The sequence below is a fragment of the Lolium perenne genome, chromosome 6, assembly GCF_019359855.2.
Source record: "Lolium perenne isolate Kyuss_39 chromosome 6, Kyuss_2.0, whole genome shotgun sequence".
Taxonomy (NCBI): domain Eukaryota; kingdom Viridiplantae; phylum Streptophyta; class Magnoliopsida; order Poales; family Poaceae; genus Lolium; species Lolium perenne.
Window position 1 is genome coordinate 232426069 of NC_067249.2, and position 24134 is coordinate 232450202.

The 24134-nt window shown below is 46.0% G+C and overlaps 1 long non-coding RNA gene across 8 annotated transcripts; it reads right to left on the bottom strand.

Moving 5' to 3' along the window:
* Positions 1–537: 537 nt before the first annotated feature.
* On the bottom strand, positions 538–18297 carry LOC127305991 (uncharacterized). Of its 8 annotated transcripts, XR_011747762.1 has the most exons (9): positions 13334–15054; positions 12630–12793; positions 12228–12378; positions 11748–11865; positions 11561–11628; positions 11343–11431; positions 1148–1347; positions 874–955; positions 538–673 (listed from the first exon to the last, which is right to left on the bottom strand). It is a non-coding gene; the product is annotated as an uncharacterized lncRNA (long non-coding RNA). The 8 variants fall into 8 exon arrangements; XR_011747760.1 differs by lacking the exon at positions 13334–15054 and adding an exon at positions 17655–18297 and having other exon boundaries at positions 11748–12378; XR_011747764.1 differs by having other exon boundaries at positions 11561–11784.
* Positions 18298–24134: the final 5837 nt, after the last annotated feature.

Here is a 24134-nt window from a genome sequence, read left to right on the forward strand (position 1 = left end):
AAAGTAAAGCTGAGAGAGATCTACATAGTCTAGAGGAAACCGAGATAAATTGCAGCTTTGCACTAATCATTACCAATGCAGCTGATCCATTCCAATGGTGCCATTTTAGGAAACGATAGCATCAGCCTCATTGGCATTTTAACCCTGCAAGAGCACAAAATTCAGCATTACAAATCTTATTTCCTGAAGTTTCTAAATAGTGCACTTGTATACCTAAGAAAAGCGACTATGCACGGCACATATGGATGATAACAATATGCTAACCTTGACCAAAAAAAGTCGGGAAACAGTTTCCTACCCTAGTCTACTTGCACATCTTATTACTAACACTTGTACTCATTAATTGGCGTTGCATTTCATTTTGCAAAGAAGCATCTAGTCATACTACCATTTTCATCAATTATCAAGTCTAATTTCAATGCTAATGGTGTATTAAAAAGCGACTTTCTCGAACATGATATTACCCGATAGTCTACCAGATATTTCAACCTGATAATATGGTCCTATCATGAAGGTGACGTGAGCCGTAAATGCTTCAAGCAACTTTGTCGGTTTAGGACAGATTCTACAATGTCTTTGAGGTACATCTTCTGTCTCTTGAGCCACTCTCCATACGGGTGAGCTTTCAAGTACTGTGCCTTAAGTGCTTCATCATCCAGCTCAGTATCAATTACTACATGTATCACAATCACACAAAAAAGTCATGAGTTTGAAAATCAAATTTGGCAAAAGAAAATCTGTACACAAAATAAAACATCCGCTACAACCAAAGCCCTCACGCATCTGATCAGAACAAAGAAATCTACACAAGTTGAACAAGATGCATCTCATCATTTTTAGAGGAAATTAACAAGGGCTGAGCACAGAGCTCACATGTGGCAGCGGTGTTCTTGTCCTCGTTTTCTTCCAGGAGTAGTCCGTCACCGCACAAAGTGCCCTGCTTGGACGGCAGGTGCTTCATGAACAGCCAAAATATAGAGCAGCAAGAATGGATCAACACACAGGTATTTCATCAAACAGTTTATGACATGAAGGTACAAGCAAATCGAAAGAACCAAGAAGGTGCGTAGAGAACCAGTAGACATGGCAAAGCCTAGAAGAGAGAGAGATCAAGAGCAAATGGAAATAAGGATTTAGAGATGCTCACCATGGCATCATAGGCACCGGCCCAGCTCGCATCCAGAGCATGCTGCTGCCCCAGGTTCACGCTTGGCCCGTCCCCAACATCGTGGTGCCTACCACCTTGAAAGAGGGGGGGGAGGAGGAGGAGGATGTAGCCGGCATGGAAGAAGCTCCGCTCACCTTGTCTCCCCATTGAACCAACGTAGCCGGTGAAGGAGATATGCCCTAGAGGCAATAATAAAGTGGTTATTATTTATATCTTTATGTTTATGATAAATGTTTATATATCATGCTAGAATTGTATTAACCGAAACATTAGTACATGTGTGATATGTAGACAAACAAGAAGTCCCTAGTATGCCTCTTAAACTAGCTTGTTGATTAATGGATGATTAGTTTCATAATCATGAACATTGGATGTTATTAATAACAAGGTTATGTCATTGTGTGAATGATGTAATGGACACACCCAATTAAGCGTAGCATAAGATCTCGTCATTAAGTTATTTGCTATAAGCTTTCGATACATAGTTACCTAGTCCTTATGACCATGAGATCATGTAAATCACTTATACCGGAAAGGTACTTTGATTACACCAAACACCACTGCGTAAATGGGTGGCTATAAAGGTGGGATTAAGTATCCAGAAAGTATGAGTTGAGGCATATGGATCAACAGTGGGATTTGTCCATCCCGATGACGGATAGATATACTCTGGGCCCTCTCGGTGGAATGTCGTCTAATGTCTTGCAAGCATATGAATGAGTTCATAAGAGACCACATACCACGGTACGAGTAAAGAGTACTTGTCAGGAGACGAGGTTGAACAAGGTATAGAGTGATACCGAAGATCAAACCTCGGACAAGTAAAATATCGCGAGACAAAGGGAATTGGTAATGTATGTGAATGGTTCATTCGATCACTAAAGTCATCGTTGAATATGTGGGAGCCATTATGGATCTCCAGATCCCGCTATTGGTTATTGGTCGGAGTGAGTACTCAACCATGTCCACGTAGTTCTCGAACCGTAGGGTGACACACTTAAAGTTGGATGTTGAAATGGTAGTACTTGAATTATGGAATGAAGTTCGAATATTTGTTCGGAGTCCCGGATGAGATCCCGGACATCACGAGGAGTTCCGGAATGGTCCGGAGAATAAGATTCATATATAGGATGTCATTTTATGTGAAATAAAATGTCGGAAGGTTCTATGGAAGGTTCTAGAAGGTTCTAGAAAAGTCCGGAAGAAACAACCAAGGAAGGTGGAGTCCACAAGGGACTCCACCTCCATGGCCGGCCAGCCCTAGTGGGGGTGGAGTCCCAAGTGGACTCCACCATAGGGGGCCGCCACCCCCACATGGGAGGTGGGAATCCCACCTTTGGGTGGGAGTCCTAGTTGGGCTAGGTTTCCCCCCTCCTATGGAAGGTTTTGGTTTCGGGTCTTATTCGAAGACTTGGACACCAACACTTGGGATCCACCTATATAATGAGGGGCCAAGGGAGGGGGCCGACCACCCCAAGACCACAAGCTGGCCGCCCCCCATAGAGTGGCCGGCAACCCGCCCAAACCCTAGCCAAGCTCCTCTCCTCCATATTGCCCGCATAGCTTAGCGAAGCTCCGCCGGACTTCTACACCGCCACCGACACCACGCCGTCGTGCGTCGGATTCAAGAGGAGCTACTACTTCCGCTGCCCGCCGGAACGGGAGGTGGACGTCGTCTTCATCAACAACCGAACGTGTGACCGAGTACGGAGGTGCTTTGTCCGTTCGTGGCGCCGAACCGATCGTGATCAAGATCTTCTACGCGCTTTTGCAAGCGGCAAGTGATCGTCTACCGCGGCAACAAGAGCCTCCTCTTGTAGGCTTTGGAATCTCTTCAAGGGTGAGACTCGATACCCCCTCGTTGCTACCGTCTTCTAGATTGCATCTTGGCTTGGATTGCGTGTTCACGGTAGGAAATTTTTTGTTTTCTATGCAACGTTATCCTACAAAGTGGTATCGCAGCCGTGTCTATGCATAGATGGTTGCACGAGTAGAACACAATGGTTTGTGGGCGTTGATGCTCTTGTTATCTTTAGTTTGAGTACTTTGCATCTTTATGGCATAGTGGGATGAAGCGGCTCGGACTAACTTTACATGACCGCGTTCATGAGACTTGTTCCTCGTTCGACATGCAACTTGTATTGCATAAGAGGCTTTGCGGGTGTCTGTCTCTCCTACTATAGTAAAGATTCAATTTACTCTTCTATTGACAACATTAGTATCAACGTTGTGGTTCATGTTCGTAGGTAGATTAGATCTATATCGAAAACCCTAAACCACGTAAAATATGCAAACCAAATTAGAGAGCGTCTAACTTGTTTTTGCAGGGTTTGGTGATGTGATATGGCCATAATGTGATGATGAATATGTATGAGATGATCATTATTGTATTGTGGCAACCGGCAGGAGCCTTATGGTTGTCTTTAAATTTCATGTTGAGTAGTTTTTCAAAGTAGTTGTAATAGTTGCTACATGGAGGACAATCATGAAGACGGTGCCATTGACCTTGGTGCTTCGCCGACGATGATGGAGATCATGCCCGAAGATGATGGAGATCATGTCCGTGCTTTGGAGATGAAGATCAAAGACGCAAAGACAAAAGGGCCATATCATATCACATATGAAGCGCATGTGATGTTAATCCTTTTATGCATCTTATTTTGCTTAGATCGCGACGGTAGCATTATAAGATGATCCCTCACTAAAATCTCAAGATAATAAAGTGTTCATCCTTAGTAGCACCGTTATCAAGTCTTATCATTTCGAAGCATCTCGTGATGATCGGATGTGATAGATTCGATAAGTACATACAACGGGTGCAAGACAGTTTTGCACATGCGGATACTAAGGTGGCCTTGACGAGCCTAGCATGTACAGACATGGTCTCGGAACACGTGATACCGAAAGGTAGAGCATGAATCATATGGTTGATATGATGAACACTTTGAGTGTTCGCCATTGAAATCACACCTTTTCTCGTGATGATCGGGTTTAGGTGCGGTGGATTTGGTTCGTGTGATCACTAAGACAATGCGAGGGATATTGTTTTGAGTGGGAGTTCACTTAGGTTTTTAATTATGTTGAATTAAAATTTGAACTCAATTTGTCATAAACTTAGTCTAAACTATTGCAAATATATGTTGTAGAGATGGCGTCCCCAATCAATTTTAATCGGTTCTAGAGAAAGAGAAACTTAAGAGCAACGGTAGCAACTTCACCGACTGGTTCCGTCATGTGAGGATCTTCCTCTCGGCGGAAATCTGCAATTTGTGCTTGATGCACCGCTAGGTGACCCTCTGCAGAAGATGAATCCGATGAAGTAAAAGCTGTTTACGCGACTCGGAAAACTCGGTACTCTCAAGTTCGGTGTGCCATCCCGTGCGATGCGGAATCCGATCTTAAATAAAGTTTTTAGCACCATGATCCTAATGAGTTGATGATGGAGCTGAAAGCTATATTCGAGACTCATGCGGCGGTGGAATGCTATGAAGCATCGAAACATTTCTTCATTTGTATGATGGAAGAAGGCAGCTCCGTTAGTGAGCACATGCTCGCCATGACCGGGCATGCGAAGAAACTCGGTGACTTGGGAATAGTGATTCCTAACAGACCGGGATTAATCGTGTCCTTCAATCAACGCCACCAAGTTACAAGAACTTTGTGATGAACTACAATATGCGTAACATGAACAAGGAGTTACCTGAACTCTTTGGCATGCTAAAAGTCTGAGATTGAGATCAAGAAAGAGCACCAAGTGTTGATGGTCAACAAGACCACCGATTTCAAGAAACAGGCAAGTCTAAGGGAAAATTCAAGAAGGGTGGCAAGAAAGCTGCCACGCCTCCTATGAAACCTAAGAACGGCCCTAAGCACGATCTTGAGTGCTATTACCGCAAGGAGAAGGGACACCGGAAGCGTAATTGCTCCAAGTATCCGGCTGATCTGAAGAGCGGCCTTGTCAAGAAGAAGAAAGAAGGTATATCCGATATACATGTTATAGATGTTTATCTCACTAGTTCTCGTTCTAGTACACAGGTATTTGATCTTGGTTCGGTTGCTCATATTTGTAACTCGAAACAGAACTAAAGAATAAACGACAAGCTATTTGAAAGATGAAGTGACGATGCGCGTTGGAAATGGATCCAAGGTCAATGTGATCATGATCGGCACACTTCCTCTACATCTACCTTCGGATTAGTTTTAAGCCTAAATAATTGCTATTATGTACTGCGTTGAGCATGAACATTATATCTGGATCTTGTTTAATGCAAGACGGTTATTCATTCAAGTCTGAGAATAATGGTTGTTCTATTTTTATGAATAATATCTTTTATGGTCGAGCACCACAAAAGAATGGCTTATTTCTCGTTAGATCTCGATAGTAGTGATACGCATATACATAACATTGATGCTAAGCGAATTAAACTTAATGATAATTCTACTTATATGTGGCACTCGCTGCCTTGGTCATATTGGAGTGAAACGCATGAAGAAACTCCATACCGATGGATTACTTGAATCACTTGATTTTGAGTCACTTGATAGATGCGAAGCATGTCTAATGGGAAAAATGACAAAGACTCCATTTTCTCTGGTATGATGGAGCGAGCTACCGACTTATTGGAAATCATACATACCGATGTATGTGGACCAATGAGCGTAGCATCGCGCGGTGGTTATCGTTATGTTCTAACCTTCACAGATGATCCGAGTAGATATGGGTATATCTATTTCATGAAACATAAATCCGAAACTTTCGAGAAGTTTAAGGAATTTCAAAGTGAAGTAGAAAATCAACGTAACAAGAAGATCAAATTTCTACGATCGATCGTGGAGGTGAATATCCGAGTTATGAGTTTGGCATGCATTTAAAGAAATGCGGAATACTTTCACAATTGACACCGCCGGAACACCTCAACGAAACGGTGTGTCCGAACGTCGTAATCGAACTCTCTTAGATATGGTTCGTAGTATGATGTCTCTTATCGATTTGCCGTTATCATTTTGGAGTTATGCATTAGAGACAGCCGCATTCACTTTAAATAGAGCACCATCAAAATCCGTAGAAACGACACCGTATGAATTATGGTTTAATAAGAAACCTAAGTCATCGTTCTGAAAGTTTGGGGTTGCGAAGCCTATGTAAAGAAGTTACAACCGGACAAGCTAGAACCCAAAGCGGAGAAATGCGTCTTCATAGGTTACCCTAAGGAAACTATAGGGTACACTTTCTATCACAGATCCGAAGGCAAAATCTTTGTTGCTAAGAACGGAACCTTTCTTGAGAAAGAATTTCTCACTAAAGAAGTGACTGGAAGAAAAGTAGAACTCGATGAGATTGATGAATCTATACTCGTTGATCGCAGTAGCGCAAGATGCGGAAGTTGTACCTGTATCGCCTACACACCGGCAGAGAGGAAGCTAATGATAATGATCATGAAACTTCGAACGAGGAAACCATCGAACCTCGCAGATCGACAAGGGAACGTGCCACTCCGATTGGTATGATCCTTGTCTAAATGTCATGATTGTAGATAACAATGATGAGGACCACTGCGACGTATGAAGAAGCGATGATGAGCCCGTATTCCAACAAATGGCAAGAAGCCATGAAATCCGAAATGGGATCCATGTATGATAACAAAGTATGGACTTTGGTAGACTTACCCGATAGCCGTAAGGCCGTCGAGAATAAATGGATCTTCAAGAGAAAAACAGATGCCGATGGTAATATTACATGTCTATAAAGCTCGACTTGTCGCAAAGGGTTTCCGACAAATTCAAGGAGTTGACTACGATGAGACTTTCTCACCGTAGCGAAGCTAAAATCGTGAGGATTTTGTTAGCAATAGCCGCATTTTTCGATTATGAGATTTGCGAGATGGATGTCAAAACGGCGTTCCTTAATGGAGACATTGAGGAAGAGTTGTATATGGTACAACCCAAAGGTTTTGTCGATCCTAAAAATGCCGACAAAGTATGCAAACTTCAGCGTTCAATCTATGGACCGAAGCAAGCATCAAGAAGTTGGGCAACCGACGCTTTGATAAGGTGATCAAAGACTTCGGGTTTATACGATGTCATGGAGAGGCCCGTATTTACAAGAAAGTGAGTGGGAGCTCGTAGCATTCCCGATATTATATGTAGATGACATATTATTGATCGGGAATGATATAGAACTATTAAGCGATGTTAAGGGTTATTTGAATAATAGTTTTTCAATGAAAGACCTTGGTGAAGCATCGTATATATTAGGCATCAAGATTTATAGAGATAGATCAAGACGCCTAATAGGGCTATCACAGAGTACATATCTGGACAAGATTCTAAAGAAGTTTAGAATGGACGAAAGTAAGAAAGGGTTCTTACCTATGTTACTGTGCAAGGTATTGAGTAAAACTCAAGGACCGGCTACTACAGAAGAAAGAGAAAGGATGAGTAACATCCCCTATGCCTCGGCAAGAGGATCTATCATGTATGCCATGCTATGTACAAGACCGGATATAGCACATGCCGTTAGTTTGACTAGCAGATATCAAAGTGATCCAGAATGGAACAACGGATAGCGGTCAAGAATATCCTGAAGTACTTGAAAAGAACTAAGGATATGTTTCTTTGTTATGGAGGTGACCAAGAGCTCGTTGTAACAAGTTACACCGATGCAAGTTGGAACACCGATCCCGATGACTCTAAGTCACAATGCAGGTACGTGTTTATATTGAATGGTGCTGCGATAGTGGGCAAGCTCGAAGCGATTGCACGGTGGCGAAGTCTTCAACGGAATCGAGTACATAGCGGCTTCGGAGGCTTCATCGAAGCGGTATGGATGAAGAGGTTCATTGTAGAGCTCGGTGTGGTTCCTAGTGCATTGGACCCATTAATCATTTCTTGTGATAACATGGGTGCCATCGCCAATGCACAAGAGCCAAGGTCACACAAGAGGTGAAGCATATCAAGCTGCGTTACCACTCGATTCGCGAGTACATCGAAGATGGAGAAGTAAAGATTTGCAAAGTACACACCGATCCGAATGTAGCAGATCCGTTGACTAAAGCTCTCCCTAGGGCAAAGCATGACCAACACCAAAATGCCATGGGTGTTAGGTATATTACAATGTAATCTAGATTATTGACTCTAGTGCAAGTGGGAGATCAAGGAGATATGCCCTAGAGGCAATAATAAAGTGGTTATTATTTATATCTTTATGTTTATGATAAATGTTTATATATCATGCTAGAATTGTATTAACCGAAACATTAGTACATGTGTGATATGTAGACAAACAAGAAGTCCCTAGTATGCCTCTTAAACTAGCTTGTTGATTAATGGATGATTAGTTTCATAATCATGAACATTGGATGTTATTAATAACAAGGTTATGTCATTGTGTGAATGATGTAATGGACACACCCAATTAAGCGTAGCATAAGATCTCGTCATTAAGTTATTTGCTATAAGCTTTCGATACATAGTTACCTAGTCCTTATGACCATGAGATCATGTAAATCACTTATACCGGAAAGGTACTTTGATTACACCAAACACCACCGCGTAAATGGGTGGCTATAAAGGTGGGATTAAGTATCCGTAAAGTATGAGTTGAGGCATATGGATCAACAAGTGGGATTTGTCCATCCCGATGACGGATAGATATACTCTGGGCCCTCTCGGTGGAATGTCGTCTAATGTCTTGCAAGCATATGAATGAGTTCATAAGAGACCACATACCACGGCATTTAGTAAAGAGTACTTGTCGAGACGAGGTTGAACAAGGTATAGAGTGATACCGAAGATCAAACCTCGGACAAGTAAAATATCGCGAGACAAAGGGAATTGGTAATGTATGTGAATGGTTCATTCGATCACTAAAGTCATCGTTGAATATGTGGTAGCCATTATGGATCTCCAGATCCCGCTCTTGGTTATTGGTCGGAGTGAGTACTCAACCATTTCCACGTAGTTCTCGAACCGTCGGGTGACACACTTAAAGTTGGATGTTGAAATGGTAGTACTTGAATTATGGAATGAAGTTCGAATATTTGTTCGGAGTCCGGATGAGATCCCGGACATCACGAGGAGTTCCTAATGGTCCGGAGAATAAGATTCATATATAGGATGTCATTTTATGTGAAATAAAATGTCGCGGAAGGTTCTATGGAAGGTTCTAGAAGGTTCTAGAAAAGTCCGGAAGAAACAACCAAGGAAGGTGGAGTCCACAAGGGACTCCACCTCCATGGCCGGCCAGCCCTAGTGGGGGTGGAGTCCCAAGTGGACTCCACCATAGGGGGCCGGCCACCCCCCACATGGGAGGTGGGAATCCCACCTTTGGGTGGGAGTCCTAGTTGGGCTAGGTTTCCCCCCTCCTATGGAAGGTTTTGGTTTCGGGTCTTATTCGAAGACTTGGACACCAACACTTGGGATCCACCTATATAATGAGGGGCCAAGGGAGGGGGCCGACCACCCCAAGACCACAAGCTGGCCGCCCCCCATAGAGTGGCCGGCCACCCCTCCCAAACCCTAGCCAAGCTCCTCTCCTCCATATTGCCCGCATAGCTTAGCGAAGCTCCGCCGGACTTCTACACCGCCACCGACACCACGCCGTCGTGCTATCGGATTCAAGAGGAGCTACTACTTCCGCTGCCCGCTGGAACGGGGAGGTGGACGTCGTCTTCATCAACAACCGAACGTGTGACCGAGTACGGAGGTGCTGCCCGTTCGTGGCGCCGGAACCGATCGTGATCAAGATCTTCTACGCGCTTTTGCAAGCGGCAAGTGATCGTCTACCGCAGCAACAAGAGCCTCCTCTTGTAGGCTTTGGAATCCCTTCAAGGGTGAGACTCGATACCCCCTCGTTGCTACCGTCTTCTAGATTGCATCTTGGCTTGGATTGCGTGTTCGCGGTAGGAAAATTTTTGTTTTCTATGCAACGTTATCCTACAGCCGGCATGGAAGAAGCTTCGCTCACCTTGTCTCCCCATTGAACCGCGTCGCTTGAGCCGGCACGCCCACGCACCAGAGAGGGCGACCACCCGCTGGGGGAGAGAGAAGACTGTCGGGACGGCAGTAGACGTGGCCACGGCCTCTCTACTCTTGGCAGGACGCGCCGCGGCCGGCGGCCGGTGGCGCCCGTGGCTCTTTGGTGCTCTATGCGGCGGCGGCGCGCCGCGCCTCCTCGATGTGGGGTCCTCAGGATGCGAGGCATGAGGCGGCGGCGCTCGCCATGCCTCCCGGCCATGCTTCTCCAGCGCGTACGCGTGGAAGAGAAGCAATGAGGTCGAGGCACTGTCGACCCATCGCGCCAGGTCACCGCCGCCAGCCCACAACCGCGCCCTCGACCAGCGACACATAGCTGCTCCCGCGCCTCGCATCCAACTCCGCCTCCCTCCTCCCACACGTCGCCGCCCTCACGGGATTGGGGGATTTTTTTCACCACGGGGCCAATCTAGGGTTTTCACCCACTACCACACGCACGGAAAAACGAGAGGAGAAAGGAAACGTGAACGAGTGGCCTCGCTGCCTCTGCTCGCCGACCCCACACACGCAAGGCCCCATCCGTCATGGATCTATCCAGACAAACAAAAAGTAAAAGAAAATTACTGCATCCAAAGGCTGGGGTGAAAAGCGGCTTTAGAAACTTACTGTTGCAGCGTGATTGAATGGACCAGATTGTTTTGCCCCTTTGAGCCCCTTGGCTGGCCGAGTAGGGCAGAGCCCTTTAGAGATGGAACAAGCATGAAGGATGAAAGACTCCTTTTCTAGAAGTTGTACGTTTCCACTGGTAGATAAGGTGCTAACAACGTTTGACAAAGTGTGATCACATGCATCAATGTTCTTATCACCTTCTCCTATTCTATGATATATGATTAGGGTTCTAAAACAGCTACATAATCCAGAGCGACTCTATTATGATCTTCTCCGTGGCATGAAACCTACTCACCACTTATCATGCCAACAAAATATGACATCACCAAACAGTCCATTATATAATTTCAGAACTATAATTAGCAAACCGTAGATTTCTTTAAAAGATCCATGTGAAGGTCCTGAAAAAAAAATTCTAACAGCACGCTAAACACAACATATTAATGTGTGTTCCAAGAAAACAAAACAAACTTCGAGAATTCATCCTTCATGGAAAAGAAATTTAGAAGAGGGAAGAACATGTGGAGTTAACCTTGGAAGAGGATTGACTCATGTTTCTGTACCCTGCAGCGATCATGCCAACTTTAATCTGCAAGGCAGCTTGCTACCACTCAAGCAAATCTGCAATGCACCGAATGAGAACATACCATGTTAACATCATACATGGTTAATCCATGATAAAGAAATTATATGCCATGTGGTGCTGGAAACAAAAAAAGAAACAAACCGAAAAAATAAAATGGTACGCACAAGCTCACCAAATTTCACCATAAGCAGAGTGCATTGCGCCATTGTGTATAATCTATTCCCATGAAAACCTAACCAAATAAAGGTAATAACGGCAAGTGTTCAGTGTATACCTTACAGAAGAGAGCCATTCTGCAATGACACATAGCGGAAGTTTTGCCTTTTGTGCAATGACACATTCAGATCATACCTTCTGCTCGTACCATAAATGCAAGAATTCTCTCAGGCTATGCTCATGAAATATAGCAGCAGAGTGTATTAGATACAAAGCAAGAACAATCAGTCAATCACCATAGAGAAAAGAGGCCCTGAACGGAAGATGCATTCCTAGTAAGGAGAAGGAAGCGACACACCTCAACACAGAAGAAGAGCACATAACCAGAGCCTAATACAGGATGAGACAAGAAGCAAGCCTACTAAATCCTAGAACATGCAAAGTGAAAAGGGCCAGGTAAAAAAGAACTATCAGCCATAAAGGGCCAGGTAAAAAAGAACTATCCTCCTTGGGAAGTTCATCTGGCATAACATCATTATTCTTTGTTATTGCTACTTCTAGGAAGTTCACCTCCTAGCCATAAAGGAAAAATAATTTATTGCCAGGTACCACATGTAAGATATGTATGAATTAAGGTGTATAAACCATCCATAATATATCAATGACACTCCTTACCTCCTTCGTGTTATCTGGGCACCATCCGAGTAATCTTTTGATGTATCACTCCAGGGATGAATCCGTCAGGTAATGCAAGCAATGTTGTGTGTCAGCCTCAGTGTGACTATGTAACAGCTCGCCCAGCAGCAGCAGCAACTACAACACAGATCTATAAATGCAGCCATAAGCATAAGTTTCATCACATGTGCAGAGCCCATAATACTGTTTAGAAAATCAGAAGCACCTCAAGATATATCGGAAAAATAATAAAGAAAAATGAAAAGAAATTGCACTAATGGACATTAGAAAGAAACATTGGCTACTGCCATCAATGGTGTAAAATCTAGTGGCAGCCCAAACTCTGCCTATGAAACGTGAATGAAATTAGAGCGGGAAGAAAAATAAAGAGGAGCTCACTACCGGAGAACTGTCATCGCCATGGGCAGGCCGAACCGTCTCCGTCGCTTGTGGAGGCTGGCGAGAGTCGACCTGCTGGCGTGAGTGACTCCATTGATGCGTCGCCGCCCTCCTCCAGACCCGCTCCTTCAGCGCCCCCTTTCGCTCGCCACCGCGGCCGCCCCATCCTGCTCGACGTGGTTATTATGTGGTACATATAGATCTATATTAAGGGAAGCTTCCTATGTACAAAGATATTCCAGTAAATCTTAAATTAAGCAAACAAAATACAGTGTGTGGGGTCATCAGAAAGAAATAAAACATTGAGTGGAAATTGCAGAGGAACTCCAGGATGAACTTCAAACAATCAAAAGGTAGTAAGAAGGAGGGAAAATATCCTGGTTAGGATATTACATCCACCTCCAAACATTTATTGGTGGAAGTAGACAGTATACAAATTGTGCCTAAACATTACAAACCTGCCTCTTTTTTTAGAAAGCAACAAGGGCTACAGCGCTACATAGCTGAGTCATCATTCCGGTTAGAGAATCGTGCAGGAGAAAGCATACTGGGTACCGATCTATAAATCATGTTTTTGTGCATGATAAACTGAGAATAGAGGAAGACTAAATCACGTACAGGAGAGAGGGCTCCATCTCCAACGGGCTAGAAGCCTAGAACAAAGAACAAATGATCTGTGCCAAAAGGAAAGAGGAGAGTGTACGCACCATGGGCATCAAGCGGCGGGGTGGATCCAGGCGACCAGCCCGTTGTGAGCACGCCCTCTTGGGTCGGCGGCCTTGGTGCTTGCCGATGGCTTGAGGAAGCCAAGGGAGCCGACGAGCTGGCGTGAGTGACTCCACTGATGCGCCGCCGCCATCCTCCGGACCCACTCCTTCAGCGCCTCCTTCCGCCCACCACCGTGGCCGTTGCATCCTGCTCCGTCCGATCGCCGCTCACCCTCCGCGCCGCCAGCCTCTCCCAGACGCGCTCCTGCCGTCAGCCGCCATGGCCGTCGCATCTTCTTCCCCCAGCCATGACCGCTCGCCCCGCCATTCGCCGCGCGCGCTCGCCCCACTAACGCCCCGCCCCGCGCGAGCTACTCGTCGAGCTCGCCCGCCTCTGCCCGCCGACAGGAGTGGGGAGTCGAGGCCGCGGGAGAGAGGAGACAAGAGGGCGGCGGCTCGGAGCGAGAAGGTGGAGTGGAGGCCGTGGGAGGAGACGCCTCAGATATTTTTGCCAATCAAGATCTAGGTTTTCACAGCGGGACATGTGTGCGACGTGCACTTGATCGTTAAGCTGGTTCGCTGGCTGAAACACCGGCCCTACACGTAAACGGGCCCAGCTGTCATTGACCTATTCAAACAAGCACGAAGTGAACAAAAATTTACCATATCCGACGGCTGCTGTGAAACGTGGGGTTGCAAATTTACTGTGTCAACCGGATTGGACGAACAGGATTCATTTGCCCCTCTCAGAGCCCTTGCATGGCCGGGTAGGCTAGGGACATTTATAGAAGAAATTCACATGCATTTTTTTTCGCGAAAACGCAAAAGGTTTGCGTTTCGATTCATTGATAGAAAGGAAGTTTACATTACAAGCCTAAGAAAAGGCCGAACACCCACAGTACACACCCGACACTCAAACTAGACTACGACAAAAAGGCCGAAATCCGTCGAGTGCTCCTCCGGGACACTACAGAGTGAGCTCCTCCGCAAGACAGAACCCTTGCCGATGAAAGCCGCAGTGCTCGCGCATCGTCGAAATTACCAAGAACCTACCAGCTGCAGCCAAGACGCGTACCACCTGAATCCCGCGAGCCACCACGGCTCAGCTGGGAGCAATTGCTGCTCCGGCCTCGACCCAAATCCGAGGAACGCCGTCGGCGCGGCGGCTAGCTCCCGGCAACCTTGACAGACGTGCAAGCGTGCAGTCTTCAGCAGCCCGCCAACGAACACAGAGGCCAGCCCACCACTGCTCATCCAGAGGCATGCTCGCGCTGATCGAGGAAGATCCTCATCGCGCAAGCCACCGCGATACTACTCGAGAGGCTAGCGCGCTACCTGCATCGCAAGACACCTCCCATGTGGTCAGCGCTAAGATCCACGAGGAAGACGTACGACCCGAACTCAAGTTCCCAAGACGACGCCTCCAAGGAGGGTACGACGTCCAAGACGCCGTCGTCGCCCGATTTGGCTAGCCAAATCTGAGGTTTTCACCCGAAACATGAGACCCTAGGCAAGGGAGGTGCCGAAACTCCTCGGTGACGCCACAAGAGGAAAACGGCGCCCTCAGGCGTCGCCGTCACCGGCCCCGAAAGGCAGGGCTTTCGCCCAGAGCATGGTTCCTCACCACTGCAGGCACTATCATCCTTCGCCAAGACCTCCTGCGCTGACCCTTTTCTCTCAAAGCGCTAGCTTTGGCAGCGCAACCCACCGGCAGCACGTCCAGCGCGTCAGGTCGGGGGCAGCCATGCCCACAAAGGGACGGAGCTGCCTAAGAGGGGCACTGCGAGCCGGCGAGCCGCAAGCGGCGCAGTGCCACCATGGGGTGGGTCGCCGGGACTGCGGGACCGCACACATCCACCTCGCAGAGCATCGCCGGCCACCCAAAGATCGTCCACCTTGTCACCAGCGCCGCGCGGACGCCACGAGCCGCCACGCCAAGATGGCGTAGGGTTCCGCCCAACCCGGCCAGAGCAGCAGCACATGCGCTCGGAGCCGAGAAAGACGGACAAGGAGGAGGTGCCTGGCCGCACCCAGGCGCTGGAGGGCAGGACGGCCGGGGCCCGCCAGCCCGGATCGGGCCCAAAGGGCCCGCATCCGAGCCAGCAAGCCCGCGCCGCCATGATGCCAACTCCGGCCGCCCGGCCAACTGCCGCCGCCGCCGTCGCCGTTTCCCAGCGCCGTCGCTGCCATCCCCAGCCCGTCGCCGTCGCTGGCCACCCCTACAGCGCCGCCCGCCGCCGGACTTGGTGGCCGCCCGAGGGCAGCCGCCGCCTCCGGCACGGGGTCGCCGCCACGCCACGAAGCTTCCACGCCGCCGCCGAGGCAGCCGCGCGCCGCGCCCTCGTCGAGCGCGCCGCCCTCACCGGCCGCGTCGGCCCGCGCCAAGGCTTCCGCGCGAGGGGAAAGGAATCCCCGCCGCCGCCAGCGCCCGGGCTTTGCCCAGCGACGCCCTCCGGCGGCGGCGAGGGGAGGGAGGAGCAGGGGGGGCCTGGGCCGGTGGCGGCTAGGGTTCCCTCCCGTCGCCCACGGGAGCGACGAGGGGGGAACGAGGCCTTGCTGTTCCTATACCCGCTTATGATGCATTCTGAATTTCTGACAGGTGCATTCACATGCATGGAAAAATATATTGTAACAGAGTTGCGATTTGGATATATCGGTAAACCTTTCTTTTCAAGTGTACAACTTTATTATACCAATTCACAACTTATTTTTTCCCTTGGTAATCATATTGTGTTGCGATTTACCAAAGTTTAGAACTGAAAATGTGAAATTCCACCTATAAATTTGGCCGTTTCTCTGAATAAATTGCACCTAGAAAATTAACTCTGGTTCTCTTTCTTAACCTTGGGAATAGCTAAGTGCTAATCACATGCACTCAGTATAGAGAAATGCAATTGCACTAAGTGTTGAAAAATTTGCAGTGGACATGATCCAAAACTTTCTTCCTTTTTCATTCAAGCTACAATATAGAAAATCTGCGACTTGATTGCTTCTCTTTTTTCAGTATAGAAGCTTTTTCTTAGCAATTACTCTATATTTTGCATTATCTTTAATGGTCTTTTCGAGCTCTATTTTCTCTGATACTACAAGATAGAGGAGCTGTTTGACGACGTTACGCAGTTTGGTCGACTAGGCTGTTGTGATAGTGGGGGAGGAAGACATCAGTGCAAAGCATGGCAGGGCAGAATAGTTGTTGGATTTGAGAATTGTATGCATGATCATCCATTAGCATCTGGTGGTATCGGCACGGAGCTTATATTTATAGATGGTTCTGAAACGCACTTACAACTGGTAGCTGCGCTGTATCGCTCTGTAATATGGATTTGGTCTGTAAATAGTCTTAACTAAATGGTTTGATTGCTCACTGAAAGCTGATAATTAGTCTCACTGAATGGTTTGTTTGGTGATGCTAAAGGTCTGAGGGAATAGTTACCTGTTCACATGCAACACCAGTCGTCAACCTATGTTTAGGGCTGTGAATACCTGATCGGAACTCATACCTGATTACCACACGCCCCTACTTGGTTACTTGACATGTCCTCCTACTTTGCCTGACAATTTTCTCCCACTTGGATTTGTTTGCCTGCAGAACTTTGGTCTTTTTTTCAGTCTTCTTGCAATCGGAATTTCGTTCTAAAAGCACGGTATTCCTATTGCCAATGAAGGTTCTGCATTCCTACCTGTTTTCGGCCGTTGTTTGCTGAACTCATGGTGTGAGCATGACATGGACGACAGTTGTCTGACTGCTTCTATTGCTGGCGCAGGCTCCCAAATCTCTTTCAGTTGCTAAAGGGTATGTACACCACACGATAGACATTTCCCCGTTAACCTACCCATATGAATTATTTAACAACGCTTGAATAAAAATGTAACCAGATCTTAGCAACAGCAGTACTCCTACCTTAGTCCTATTAGTGTAACATCACAACAAGCATATGTTATATATCTTAACACACGCTCAGGATACTTCTGCTACAAGGGGGAAACACAAAGCGATCTAAACTAAGGATACAAAACACGCAACAATATTTGGAGATGGCAATGAATCAGGTTGTAATCAGCGTGCTAAAAATTATCTTTTTATTTACCTGCCTTCTGTTGTTACCGACTAATTTAGTAGTAACAACTACATTTTAATGTATTTGACTTTCAGTTCGCTATTTTTGTTTCATCATATTTTAATAAGCACAGAGATCAGAGCTAGCTAAGCATGATAGTCAAAACGAGAGTGAAACTCAGAAACACCCAGGCACTTAGTTTAGCTAATGAAAATTACCGCATTAAAAAATTACTTATGCTAGGGAGAAAAAGAGGAGTATACCGAGATTAAGTCGCATATGCACTTGGGCAGCGTAGATGTCCACCACCACATACACCAGCCAAAGTCGAACTTCTGACCCAACCGCTGCTCCTGCCGCTCCATGTTCCTCATGCCCGCGAATTTGCTGGCTGGGCCGGCGACAGAAAAATACTCAATCCCCCCCCCCTCCCCAAGTTCCGGCTGCCGACCTCGCCCTCGCCAGTACCTCGGCTCTACACCTCCATGCCTGCACGCCGGCACCGCACCAGCCACCAGCAGCGGAGTTGCTCCTGCCTCCGGATCCGTGGGCGGAGTTGCCGCTGCAACTTGCGGTGAACGCGCGCACAGGGGATACCGTTGGCCTCTGGGAACAATGCGAAGAGGAGCACTCTGGAGGAAACAGTGTGGTCCTCTCCTCCTCCATCTGACGAAGCCGTAACTCGCGCCTTCGCCTTCTCTCACGACATCTAGACCACTCCACTTGGGTCTGGCGGAGCGCCCATTCTTCAGCTCCGTCCTGCCTCCACTCTCAGCTCGACCTCAATTATAGTTGGATTTTGCAGCAACGCGGAGAGCGTCTTCCTACATGCTCGCTCTTCTGCCTATCCTCTCCATCCACATATTATATCTAAAGCGGCGGTAGGAGTTCACCGCAATGTACACCATCACAGCAGAGCTTCTCACTTTAAGATCTCCAGTTGACTTATCGTTTATTCTTCCTCTTTCACAGTTTCACTTTTCCTCTGTCAAGAAAAGCGGTGTCTCTCCACGCGCGACACCTGGTGATTTGTCGAGCTAGCGAAATTCCAGGAAAGGGTATCCGAGCCGACACGTGTTGCGTGGTAAAGAGACATCGATTCTAATCGGCCGGCGTGGAGCTTAACGGGTTGGGGTTTTCGACGAACCGTTTATCTCCTGTTTTTCCCTTTCTCTTCCGGTTTCTTCGACAGACTGATTGTTCAACTTAGCCGTCTTCTCCTCGTGTTTTTCAATCTAAGTTATTTGGAGTGCTTTCCCTAAATCAGGGTTCCCCAAGTTATTTTGAAATTTTTATTTTACCGCATATGGAAGTTCAAAGCTTCTTATGTAAGAATCAAAATTGAAGACTGACTTTATGTCTTTAGTTGAGGGTTGAGTCAGAGAGTGAGATTACATAGGCTAGGCCCACAAAAAGGGGGAGCTCGACTGGTCAGACCCGGATGACACCACCGACAAAGAACCCAAACCACTAAGCATAAAGAGGTGAAGCTCGACTGGTCGGACCAATATGACACTACCAACGAAGAACCCAAGGGTACAATCGGTGACATCGACATCCTCTCCTCTGAGGATGAACACAACATCAACGGGCGATGAACCCCGAAGGAGTGGAATAATCAGAACACTGAGCACATGCATGTGCATAGTGACCTAGCATATCACTTAAGTTTCATTAGCTTCACTTCTAAATGTTTTTGTACCGTTGTAGTTTAAAAGAGGAGTATATTTCACTTTCAACTCACGGTTTCCTTCAAGGCGCGGCGTGCCGCCGTGCCATTCCTTGCTAGTGGCTATAAAGAAAGAACTTCTTGGGAGATAACCCATGTGTTATTTTGCTACAGTACTTTGTTTTATATTTGTGTCTTGGAAGTTGTTTACTACTGTAGCAACCTCTCCTTATCTTAGTTTTGTGTTTTGTTGTGCCAAGTAAAGTCTTTGATAGTAAAGTAAGTACTAGATTTGGATTACTGCGCAGTTCCAGATTTCTTTGCTGTCACGAATCTGGGTCTACCTCCCTGTAGGTAGCTCAGAAAATTAAGCCAATTTACGTGCATGATCCTCAGATATGTACGCAACTTTCATTAAATTTGAGCATTTTCATTTGAGCAAGTCTGGTGCCATTTTAAAATTCGTCAATACGAACTGTTCTGTTTTGACAGATTCTGCCTTTTATTTCGCATTGCCTCTTTTGCTATGTTGGATGAATTTCTTTGATCCACTAATGTCCAGTAGCATTATGCAATGTCCAGAAGTGTTAAGAATGATTGTGTCACCTCTGAATATGTCAAATTTATATTGTGCACTAACCCTCTAATGAGTTGTTTCGAGTTTGGTGTGGAGGAAGTTTTCAAGGATCAAGAGAGGAGTATGATGCAACATGATCAAGGAGAGTGAAAGCTCTAAGCTTGGGGATGCACCCGGTGGTTCACCCCTGCATATATCAAGAAGACTCAAGCGTCTAAGCTTGGGGATGCCCAAGGCATCCCCTTCTTCATCGAAAACATTATCAGGTTCCTCCCCTGAAACTATATTTTTATTCCGTCACATCTTATGTACTTTACTTGGAGCGTCTGTTTGTTTTTGTTTTTGTTTGTGTTTGAATAAATTGGATTACATCATGCTTGTGTGGGAGAGAGACACGCTCCGCTGTAGCATATGGACAAGTATGTCCTTGGTTTCTACTCATAGTATTCATGGCGAAGTTTCTCCTTCGTTAAATTGTTATATGGTTGGAATTGGAAAATGATACATGTAGTAATTGCTATAAATGTTTTGGGTAATGTGATACTTGGCAATTGTTGTGCTCATGATTAAGCTCTTGCATCATATGCTTTGCACCCATTAATGAAGAAATACATAGAGCATGCTAAAATTTGGTTTGCATATTTGGTTTCTCTAAGGTCTAGATAATTTCTAGTATTGAGTTTGAACAACAAGGAAGACGGTGTAGAGTCTTATAATGTTTTCAATATGTCTTTTATGTGAGTTTTGCTGCACCGGTTCATCCTTGTGTTTGTTTCAAATAAACCTTGCTAGCCTAAACCTTGTATCGAGAGGGAATACTTCTCATGCATCCAAAATACTTGAGCCAACCACTATGCCATTTGTGTCCACCATACCTACCTACTACATGGTATTTTCCGCCATTCCAAAGTAAATTGCTTGAGTGCTACCTTTAAAATTCCATCATTCACCTTTGCAATATATAGCTCATGGGACAAATAGCTTAAAAACTATTGTGGTATTGAATATGTAATTATGCACTTTATCTCTTATTAAGTTGCTTGTTGTGCGATAACCATGTTTACTGGGGACGCCATCAACTGCTCTTTGTTGAATATCATGTGAGTTGCTATGCATGTTCGTCTTGTCTGAAGTAAGAGCGATCTACCACCATATGGTTAAGCATGCATATGTTAGAGAAGAACATCGGGCCGCTAACTAAAGCCATGCTCCATGGTGGAAGTTTCAGTTTTGGACAACAATCCTCAAATCTCAAATGAGAAAATTATTAATTGTTGGTATATGCTTATGCATAAAAGAGGAGTCCATTATCTCGTTGTCTATGTTGTCCGGTATGGATGTCTAAGTTGAGAATAATCAATAGCGAGAAATCCAATGCGAGCTTTCTCCTTAGACATTTGTACAGGCGGCATAGAGGTACCCCTTTGTGACACTTGGTTAAAACATGTGCATTGTGATGATCCGGTAGTCCAAGCTAATTAGGACAAGGTGCGGGCACTATTAGTATACTATGCATGAGGCTTGCAACTTGTAAGATATAATTTACATGATACATATGCTTTATTACTACCGTTGACAAAATTGTTTCATGTTTTCAAAATAAAAGCTCTAGCACAAATATAGCAATCGATGCTTTCCTCTTTGAAGGACCATTCTTTTACTTTTATTGTTGAGTCAGTTCACCTATCTTTCTCCACCTCAAGAAGCAAACATTTGTGTGAACTGTGCATTGATTCTTATATACTTGCTTATTGCATTTGTTATATTGCTTTGCATTGACAACTATCCATGAGATATACATGTTACAAGTTGAAAGCAACCGCTGAAACTTAATCTTCCATTGTGTTGCTTCAATGTCTCTACTATGAATTTATTGCTTTATGAGTAACTCTTATGCAAGACTTATTGATGCTTGTCTCGAAAGTACTATTCATGAAAAGTCTTTGCTATATGATTCACTTGTTTACTCATTGCATTTACATTGTTTCGAATCGCTGAATTCATCTCATATGCTTTACAATGGTATGATTAAGATTATGTTGGTAGCATGTCACCTCAGAAATTATCTTTTATCGTTTACCTACTCGAGGACGAGTAGGAACTAAGCTTGGGGATGCTGATACGTCTCCAACGTATCTATAATTTCCGATGTTCCATGCTTGTTTTATGACAATACCAACATGTTTTGTTCACACTTTATATCATTTTCATGCATTTTCCGGAACTAACCTATTAACAAGATGCCACAGTGCTAGTTCCTGTTTTCTGCTGTTTTTGGTTCCAGAAAGGCTGTTCGGGCAATATTCTCGGAATTGGACGAAATCAACGCCAAACCTCCTATTTTTCCCGGAAGCGTCCAGAACACCGAAGAAGAGTCGGAGAGGGGCCAGGGGGCCACCACACCACATGGCGGCGCGGGCCAGGCCTAGGCCGCGCCGGCCTAGGGTGTGGCGCCCCCAGGTGCCCCCCTGCGCCGCCTCTTCGCCTATAAAAGCCCTTTCGACCTAAAAACGCAGTACCAATTGACGAAACTCCAGAAAGACTCCAGGGGCGCCGCCGCCATCGCGAAACTCCAATTCGGGGGACAGAACTCTCTGTTCCGGCACCCTGTCGGACGGGGAATTGCCCCCGGAGCCATCTCCACCGCCGTCTTCACCGCCATCTTCACCGCCATCGCTGCCCCCATGATGAGGAGGGAGTAATTCACCCCCGAGGCTGAGGGCTCCGCTGTAGCTATGTGGTTCATCTCTCTCTCATGTACCTCAATACAATGATCTCATGAGCTGCTTTACATGATTGAGATTCATATGAGTTTTGTATCACTACTATCTATGTGCTACTCTAGCAAAGTTATTAAAGTAGTTCTATTCCTCCTGCACGTGTGTAAAGGTGACAGTGTGTGCACCGTGTTAGTACTTGGTTTATGCTATGATCATGATCTCTTGTAGATTGCGAAGTTAACTATTGCTATGATAATATTGATGTGATCTATTCCTCCTACATATGCATGAAGGTAACAGTGTGCATGCTATGCTAGTACTTGGTTTAGTCTTTTGATCTATCTTACACTAAAGGTTACTTAAATATGAACAAATTGTGGAGCTTGTTAACTCCGGCATTGAGGGTTCGTGTAATCCTACGCAATGCGTTCATCATCCAACAAAAGTGTAGAGTATGCATTTATCTATTCTGTTATGTGATCAATGTTGAGAGTGTCCACTAGTGAAAGTCTAATCCCTAGGCCTTGTTCCTAAATACTGCTGCGTTACTACTGCTTGTTTACTGTTTCACTGTGTTACTACTGCTGCAATACTACCACCATCAACTACACGCCAGCAAGCTATTTTCTGGCACCGTTGCTACTGCTCATACTTATTCATACCACCTGTATTTCACTATCTCTTCGCCGAACTAGTGCACCTATTAGGTGTGTTGGGAACACAAGAGACTTCTTGCTTTGTGGTTGCAGGGTTGCATGAGAGGGATATCTTTGACCTCTTCCTCCCTGAGTTCGATAAACCTTGGGTATCCACTTAAGGGAAAACTTGCTGCTGTTCTACAAACCTCTGCTCTTGGAGGCCCAACACTGTCTACAGGAAAGGAGGGGGAACGTAGACATCAAGCATCTGCGGCGGCGCGGCCCGGTTGTATGTGGAGGCGGCGATACATGGGGAAAGAGGAGGGGATGCGGGCACGAGGAGAACGAGGACCTCACCCTGAGCGCGTTGCGGTGGTCGCCGGCGCTTGGGGTGGCCGGAGACGGCGTGAATCGACGGCGGCGACCGGCAGCACCATCGGGTAGGGTTAGGGTTAGCTCGCGGGAGGCGCAGGGGAGGGGGAAACTGTGGGGGTCTAGGGTTTGGAGGGACGGCGGAGCAATTTATGTAGTCGCCGGCGGGCGGTGGCGACGATCCTGGCCGCCGGCGCCATCGGGCGGCCGCAGCGCTGCCAGGCAGCTGCTTGGAGCCGCGGGGAAGATGGCGATTTTGCGGAAAACCCCCTGGGGTTTCTACTGGGCTGGTTTGTTGCTGCTGGGCCAAGGTGGGCTGCTGTTTGGAGAGGTAAGAGAGGGAAGGAGATGGGCTGTTGGCCCAGGGAAGAGAGAGAGAGGGTTTCTCCCTCTATTTATTTTTCTGGATTTAAATTCCTGTTTTCCATTTCAAATTTCAAACCCTGGTTTTGAATAGAATTTGACAAACTCTTTTTCAGAGAATTTCAAAGCACCCATGTCCCTTCAACATAGCATAAATGCCATGTGAGTTTATCTTGATTCATTGAAAGATTTTGAGGGCATTTCAAAAGAGAGAGAAATGGCACACCTTAGGGTTTCCATTTTAATTTATTTGCAAATTTTTCCTAATGCATTTTATATGATGCTCGTGATGCACAAACAACTCCTAACTAGGGTTTTCTAAAACAGGGATGTTACATTACTTTACAATTATTTTTTCCCCATTTTATTTCCAACTTTGATTTTTTGCCACTATATATTTATTC